We start from the raw sequence: 9,743 nt of genomic DNA, 5'->3' as shown, positions 1-9,743 counted from the left end.
TCATTAATGGAATTAATTTAGAATTGTAATTAAGTAGATTACTTACTAGCCCACACTATAATTTCATTAATCTAATGATATGCTTCATCACAGAGCATCTATGAAAGAAACCTCCCGATTGTGGCATACATTGTACAGTTTCACACATTTAAAATAGATCAACAAGTTAAAAAAAAATTGATCCTTGTTTTAAGTAGGCTCAGGAAGTTTTTATACAAGACCATTAACACATCTAGAATATATAGTTTCACACAAAGATAATTATTAAAATTGCTCAAAATTTTATAAAACTATTCTACCAGTAAGTATATGAAGATTTTAAAAATTATTATCCTGTGTACTCTGTCTAAACTAAAAACCATTTTATGTGTGTGCATTTGAACACATATAAGACTAGAAAAGCTGATTTCTATATTTGCTCCATTCATTAACAAACATTTACTGAGTGCCTCTTCTGTGTGGAGTCTCACATTAGATTTAATAAAGGGGACTTAATTAGTAATTAGAAGATAGATATAATGCCTGTCCTTATAGATTTTACTATTTAGGATTCTGTAAAAATTTGTGAAGATCACCAAAATTATGTGAAATTTTATGATCATGTAATTATTTTATTTTTCCCTTATATTTAACTTTTTTGCATTTTCACTCATAATTTTATTTTAAATTTTTTATTTTATGCAATTTGCATATATACTTTATGCTCTGGTAGAGAAATTATACCATCATTTGTGTTATAAATGAACCTACTTAAACAGAATATTGTACCTGTTTCGTATCAAAAAACTTATGCAAAAACTGAGTCATTTTGATACAGGATAGATTTAAAGTGTAAGTATATATTCTATGTAATATTTTCTAGTTGCAAATTAATTTGGTATTGGTCATTAAGATATAAGGGCCATTTTCTTCAGACCCTATTATTTAGAAGTTTTATATTTGATTTAAATAGAGAAGTGTTATATTTTACATGTAAATAGGATTACATGTATTATCCAGGATTAAATGTATTATCCATTAATAATGTAATTAAATGTAATATCCATAAAAAAACTAATAATAGAAAATTTCATTTTTCCTTATTTACTTTTACTGTTTAGGGATATCATACCTGACTTTTCAAATCAAAATTTAAAAATGCATTAAGATAATGTAAACAAAAAAAATGGGGACTAAAGTGTCCAACAATTAATTCTTACCCAGGTGTTCTTTTATTTTCATATCCTTTTTTCTGGACAACTATCCACAATTTCACTTTTAAAGCTGTAATATATAGCTTTAGATAAATGAAAGGCTTTCATCACTGAGTTCCCTTCTACTTCAAGTGAATCATAAGAGATTATTTTTCTTGAACAGATTATAAGAAATAAATTGATGGATAAATGCTGACTTCCTTCACATCAAAGAATACACATGTTCTAATATTTTACCTTTATTATGCAATCTATTTAATATTTTGATATTGAGTTTTGTAAGTTGTATATAATGAATTTATCAAAGTGAAGTTTAATCCCATTTTTTCAGTTATAACAACACAGAAACTAAACATTAATTTAAATAATTTTCTTAAAAAACTGTCACTGAATGGTTTAATTTACCTAATCTTCAACTATCATATACTGTGTATCTGGCATGATGTAGAATTTTTACTTATGTAAAACATTTTTGTTAAACTATTTACAAAAGAGAACATAATCAGTTTTCACTTTTTACACACAAAAAATGTTCTCATCTATTATTATATTTAACCACACATTTACACCAGTGACATATAAATACAGATTTTAATGTAGATAAAAAAGTAAATCACACATATCTCATAACTTAAAATCTCTTGAAATTATTGTTAGGAAATATAAAAGAATTTCAATCTTTTTTTCACTAAAAATTAAGTATAGGAGAAGAAACATCTCAAGGCTATCTCCAATAATTTTATTCAAAGAGAGAATGTGACCCTTTTAAAAATATAAGACAAGTAGGCTATGTTAAAATTTACTTGTCTTTTCAGTTCTTTTTGGAAATTGTCCTGTTCTAAAAGTTTAACTCACTGTTACAAGCTTTTTGGAAAGCACTCAGAAATAATGTACATGAGAAAACATTATCCATTACTCATTACACTATTAAATTTCCACTTATCTCCAGCATTCAAAACTAGCCAAGGGATTGAACCTTTCTGTCTTTTTCTTATCTTCATTTTCAAATGATTATGTGAGTAATTCTTCTCTTAAATACTACAGATTTAGGTGCATTTTTTCATCATCTCGTAGCATATTCTAGCTGAAGATTATTCATTAAGAATCTGTTTATGAAATATAATTTATTTTGTTGCCAACATTAAATTTTATGGTTATGTGTTTTGTAAGGGATGAAAAATGGAAGCTTTGTCTATATTGAAATAAAACATTTTTAAAGTTCTGCATCCAGACTTAATAAGCCTCATTCTTTGCATTTTACAAATGCATGCAGTGCACATACAGGTTATGTCACATACTAGATAGAGTCTTCACTAACCAGAACATCTTTTTGCAATATCAGAAACACCTACTTCAGAAACAAACCCTAAAGGCTAAAACTAACTTAACACTTGGTGAAAATGTAACTACAGAATAAAGTTTAATTTTTTTCTATTTAAAAATAGCACTTCAAGTGACACTGCTCTCTGATTCAAATATCACATTCTAGAAAGATCCTGATCCCAAATTCTAGGCTAGGCTGAATTACTCACTCCCTGTATGTTTGAAATAATGTTCCTTACCCCTGACTACCTGACAGGTCATTTAAAAAATCTGCTAATATCTTGGATAGAACTGAAGCAAAAAAAATTTTTATCATACAGAACACATACATTTTCAAAGTTCTAAATACAAGAGAGTAAAATTTCGAAAAGTAGACTAACAATCTATTATAACTGGGATAGAAATATATTTGTAAAACTGGGCTGTACTAAGTGAAATGAAAAGAGAATAAGGCAGACATAGACACGATTCCCAACACTATCACTTCCTAGCTTGACAATTAGCTAGTTACTCGTTTTTAGCTTCATCATGGAAGAGTGAAATCCATTTTTCTAATACATTTATTTATTTTTGGCTGCGTTGGGTCTTTGCTGCTGCGCGCGGGCTTTCTCTAGTTATGGCGAGCATGGGCTACTCTTCGTTGCGATGCGCAGGCTTCTCATTGCGGTGGCTTCACTTGTTGTGGAGCATGGGCTCTAGAGCGCAGGCTCAGTAGTTGTGGCACACGGGCTTAGTTGCTCCGCGGCATGTGGATCTTCCCAGACCAGGGCTCAAACCCATGTCCCCTGCACTGGCAGGCGGATTCTTAACCACTGCGCCACCAGGGAAGCCCAAGAGTGACACCCATTTTACCTGATGGTCATATTTTAAAAATGCACCAGAGTACTTCATACACAGCTCAGTAATGACTAGCATTTATAGTCATGATAATAAACACTAAATCTTGACCTAAACGATATTATGTTTTCAATGATATTCGGAGGATGGGAAATGTGTGTGTATATACGTGGTAGGGACACAGAGGTTAAAGGGAGCTCTCTTTAATGTTAATGGAATGTTTTAGAAACAAAGCCTAAAACCAGTAATAACAATAACAACAACAACAAGAACCTCCACCACCACAACAGTAATAATAAAGCAGCAATATGGCAAGAAATTTTGTGATAAGGACCCAATTCTTTTTTTAAATTGTAGTTGATTTACAATTTTGTGTTAATTTCTGCTGTACAGCAAAGTGATCCAGCTACATATATATAGAAATATATATATATATTTTTTATATTCTTTTCCATTATGGTTTATCACAGGATATTGAATATAGTTCCCTGTGCTATACAATAGGACCTTGTTTATCCATTCTATATACACTAAATCCAAACTCCCAATACATTCCTCCCCACCTCCCTCCCCCAACTCCCTCCCCGTTGGCAACCACATGTCTATTCTCTATGGATAAGGACCCAATTCTTTTTTTTTTTTAACTTTTTTTTTTTGGCTGCACCCCGTGGCATGTGGAATCTTAGTTCCCCAACCAGGGATCAAACCCGTGCCCCCCTGCAGTGGGTGTATGGAGTCTTAACCACTGGACCCCAGGGAAGTCCCAAGGACCCAATTCTTAAGTGCTAAACTCTGCTCCAACCTGAAGAGCAAGTTGGAGAGGGTTGCTGCTGAGGATGGAATGGGGTGGGAAGGATGCTGTAACTCACAAGCCCTGTGCATGTAACTACCTGCCTGTTTAGATCACGTGCACAGATACTTTTAGAGCAGCACTGTCTAAAAGAAATATAATGCAAGCCACAGAGGTAATTTTAAAAATTCTAGAAGCTGCATTTAATAAAAAGGTAAACAGAAATAGGTGAAATTAATTTTAATAATACATCTTATTTAACCCAATAAATCCATCATATTATCAATAAAAATAAATAAAATAAAATGCACCTGGCATATTTTAGGCTTTCAATAAATGTTAGACCTCTTAAATTATTTGATAAAGTTCATCAGTATGACACTGGCATATGAATTCAGCAGATATCATATAAAAAGTAAGACTCTGACAGAGAACTTCCGTAGGCTACAAGTCTTTGTCTCTATACACCATCTACTTTTGAATTTGTTTGAACACATACAGCAAACCAAAGAGGACATAGTAACAAATATCCATAAATCGAGAATTACCAAACATTGACATTTTGTGATCTGCCCTGTTTTCTAAATAAAATAATTACAATTTTAAAAATAACTTTATTCTATTTCCTAGACCTTCCCTCTTTTCTGAGACATCTACATCATAATTTTGTATTTATCATTCAATATATGGTTTCACATATTCACTACATATATAAGCATCAGATAATGTATAGCATTGCTTTGTCTGTTTTGTTTTACATAAATGCTACTTAATTGTCCATATTTTTCTGTTCATTTATTTTACTGTTGCACAGTAATCATTTTGATAGAAGCTAATATTTACTGAACATTTCCAGGTTTCCTAGTAATCTAGGTGTCAATCACTGTGTTAAATATTTCATATGCATTAATTCATTGTACCCTTACAACAACCCTGTAGAGGAGGCTTTGTTTTTATATTATATTTTATAACTCATTTTATATTAAATATTGTATACATTATTTTATAATACTGTTACTTTACAAGTGATCTAAAAGGAACACAGAGAACTTAAGTAACTTGTACAATGCTGCGTAGATAGTACATGGTAGAACTGGCGTTTGAACTCAGGATGTCTGGATCCAGAGTCCACATATTAACCACATTCCCCTGTGCTCAAAATCAAAGAATAGACCATATGTTTATATTTATTTTCCTATTGATGGACGAATCAGCTATTCCACTTTTTTACCCTTGCAAACAATGTTGCAATAAATGTGCTTGAATATGCCTCCTGGTTTCTATAAACGAGATTTTTCAGGGCAGAAACTCAGGCGGTTTATTGGGAAGTCTCAGGGTACACCTGTATCCAACAGTAACCAGTCTTATATTTGCCTTTCTAGATCCACACATGGGGCATTAAGACCAAAAAGCTATAATTGACAATATTTCCTTCTAGTTAAAGACCTCTGGTTTTGGGGTTTTGCTTGATGTGTCTGGTATTCTCTGCTCATCTTGTGTTAATGCATACTTCTACCACAGCAGAAAATCTGTGCCTATTTAAGAGACTTCTAATATCCTAATAAGGAATTGCTAGATAAAATACAGGGTGTTCAGTTAAATTAGAATTTCTGGTAAGCAATAAATATTTACTATATTGCATGGGATATACTGTACTTTATTTTTCATCTGAAATTCAAATTTAATTCAGTGTCCTTATTTTTATTTGCTAAATTTGGCAGCCCTACAAATAAGCCATCCACTCACTGGATAGCTAATAAACAAAAGAACCACCCCTACCTAGTGGTAGGCACATTGAGGGGATGTCATTGATCCAGCACCACATAATCCAGCTCCACAATAAATGGGACCACAGTCTGTCTTTCAGAACTCATTATGTTTTATTCACGTGGAAGCAGACAGAAGATGTATATATTTTACCCAACTTTTTCTTATAAAAAGAGTTATCAGAAACCTTCCCACAGTTGTTGTGCATTAAATGCTGCAGTGTCTCCCTCAACTCAGAATATCTGCCTCATTTTTTTCTTGTATAGTGACACATTAAAGTACATTTTTACATCGTATTCCTGAGAATATAACTAGAAGGATCATTACCATATGCCAACCTTGTCTCTTTTGCCTCTTCAACCCCATGCCCACATTCACTTCCTCTCTGTTCTATGCTGTAAGAATGCACTCTGGCAGTATAAAAGTGGGTAGCAGAACACAGAGGGTGATGTCAGTAAGCTAAACTGACATTACATAAAATAATGAGGAATTTGTAAGTGGGAGAACCCTATGTGATTCACCCAACACCTCATTTTATAATAAAAAAAAAAGAAGAGGAATGTAATTCAAATTAAATCATCCTCCCTAGAAAATGAGACTCTCTGAATAAGCAGGAACAAAGGACAGCCAGTGGGTCTTAGGTATTGCAGCTACCAAAGATGAAATTTCTGCTCCAGGGCATATTCATTTCACTAGTTAAGTGCTACTTGAACTAATAGCAATTTCTTAGGTGAAAAGAATTTTGATCCTTTTCTTATTTTTCCATTACGGAGCTTTGGCATTTCATCAATTGGCATATCCTACCACATTGTGCTGAAATGTTTCGAGGGTTTTGCTGAGAATATGGAGGGATGCTTTTGTCTATAAAATACACCATCAGTTCAGACTGGGATTTTTTTTTCCAAAAGAAGTAAAGTTGATTACTTGGCATCAGTCCTTCATCACAGATACTACTGACGAAAAAAGGAGTGTGAAAAGAACCAAAGGACATGAAGCCCGTGGGGAAATAACAAAGTATAAGTGCTGCAGAGAGCAGCCAGAAATGGAATAATATTTCTTCTGTGAGGACCTCAGTAATAACTACCCATGAGTGATGAGACTTATTGCAAATGGCAAGAGTGCTGTGGGAGAAGAATAAGAAAAACCTACACTGTGAAGGATACCGTTTCACATGCCAATCTCCTTCCCTTTCTTCACATATCACTTGAGTTCTCTTTTTCATTACTCCACTTTCCAAACAACAATAAGTATTCACAGAGGGCCAAATGTGTGCCAAGGACTAAAAAGTACAGCTATGAAAAAGACATAATGTCTGATCTTAGAAAGATCCAAAGTTGATGTAAAAATAAATAATAAGCAACTACAAAGCAAATATAGAAAAAACAATATTGTTGATATGTGGGGGATCCACAAAAAAAGGAGGAAGTAATTGTAACCACGAAGTTGACTAGGGAAAGACTCATAGAAAGGGACAGTTATGTATGTTGTAATATAGGAGTAGGGTTTTGTCAGGCCAGAAGTGGGGGAAGGAGATTCCAACTAAATGGGTCAGCCAAAGCAATAAATAAATAACTTGATTGTTGAAAGAATTTTCTGTTTGTAATGCTGAAACTGGAAAAATATGCTGTGGCAAGATTCTGTGTAGCCTTATAGATCTTTCAGAGGAATATGGACGTTATACGAATATTGGGAATAGAAAGCAAATGAGGGTACATAAGAAAGGAATGCAAGTGTGTATTTTTAGTGATTATGAAGAACGGGTAAGAGGGAAAAGAAAAGTTAGAGGTAGTTATATCAATTAAGAAATTACTATAATTAGCCAGGTGAAAGACATGATGAAAATTCAAATAAGACAGTGACAACATAGAAAATGGAAGGTAGACTCACTTGGGAAGTAGAACTGATGGATTTGGTGACAGCTTGGCTGAGACAGGCGATGGAGACTACTCTAAGATTTTGCTCTTGTATGAATGAGTATATTCTGATTCCTTTAAAAGAGATTCTGGCAGATGGGGGAGCAGATGAATGTTAACTTTTGAATCTAGAAGTGAAGCTTCCAGAATTACATCTATTCTTTATTCAATACATGTTTACCACAAAGTTAGATCCATATCCTTCATAGAAAGAGGAAAATGAGCTAGAAGTCAATTAATTGGACATATTATAGATATTTTTCTTAAAGTGTTCATAAGTTTAAGTCTAGATAGCCTGAAAATGTTTGAATAGTTTCAGGTCTCATAGTTACTAGACCTATGTAGCTAATTGACAGACTTTAGTGCACTAGCTTATTAGTTCGGAATATAACTCAAAAGGGTGGAACATTTAGGGCATAGAATGGATTCTGTCCTTGAATGACCTGTTAAAGCTTACAAATGACTGAGAACAACATATGCTTATAAAATTTCAAGTCAGTTTCAATTAACCAATTGTTAAGGAAATATGAATTTCATTATGCAAAAGAGAACCCCTAATTCATTTGAATAGTTATCCATGCAATTTTATATTCAAATGAGAGTAATAATAATTGAGACTTTGAAATTTGTAATATAAAAAGTGCTTTTACAAACATTATTTATTTTAAAATTATTTAATCTCACATGAACCTGGCAGTACTCTTGTATAATCTGGTTTGTAGATAAAGAAATTGAAAATTAAAAATGTTACAGTCTCAGAAGGATGATGGTTTTATCAAAAGTCATACTGCTTTCAGTAATGCACTTAAGACACACCAAATTTTCTTACTCCAATCCACTAAATAAGTCTGTAACAGCAGCCAAAGACAATTCAGAACAACAAATATTTGCTGAATTCCCACTTTGGTTCTTGCCCTTCAAAAGGGAATCTGATAAGATTTTATAAAAATAATAAGACTATGAAGACATTCCCAGCAGAAAGAAATAGAATAAAAGAAACCATGAAAAGGGAACAGAAAATATGGTTTGGATTTATGATGTACACTTCTATTAATGAGAGACTCTAAATATAGTCTGTGGTCAAAAAAAATTAATATCAGGTTAAGGTGTGACTAAATTAATAAAAGGGGCCAAAGTCCTGTTTTTTGTTAATGTTTATGAAGATAAATACCATTTTCAAACAAAATCTTATATGGAACTCTATAAAATATATTAAATTAGAGACAACTCAGTGGAAGCTGGAATGTGACTACATTAAAATAGATTTTTTATGCTACAAAAATCCCTACAAAGTACAAATGTTCATTAAAGTGAGAATATAAATATAAAATATTTTCAGCAAATATCTGTAGCAAATAGAGCTACTTATTTAAAATGTAAACATGATATGAATTTATAAAAGAAAAAGAGCAACTACCAAAAACATAAATGAATAAAAGCACACAATAGGCAGTTTTACACAAAACATATATTCATGAAAAAACACTCAACGTAATTAATGAGATCAAATTAGAACCATATTAGAATAAAATTTGGCCTATCAGATTAACAACTACTAAAAAGTTATAACGCACAATAAGGACATGAAGAAATAAGCATTGGCATACACCCCAGGTGAGAAAGTAAGTCTCTGGCTTGACAGGGTACTGTGAGCAATTAATTTAAAAAGCATCTGACCTTTGACCTAGTCATTTTTCATTAAATATTTATCACCATATATACTTTTACTGATGCAAAGCTACATGTACAAGTTTAATCATTATATCATTGTTTACTATTGTAAAATCCTGGAAACAGCATACCAGGAATCATTTTTATTTAATTATGTACCACAAAACCATGAAATTCAAGGCTGTCTTTAGAAAACTAAACTTACAAGTGCTTTGTTTTGGAAAATTCTCAGGGATATATATAACTGAA

The sequence above is a fragment of the Stenella coeruleoalba genome (genome assembly GCF_951394435.1).
Source record: "Stenella coeruleoalba genome assembly, chromosome: 3".
In the NCBI taxonomy this organism is placed as follows: Eukaryota; Metazoa; Chordata; class Mammalia; order Artiodactyla; family Delphinidae; genus Stenella; species Stenella coeruleoalba.
This window is presented reverse-complemented; position numbering follows the sequence as displayed.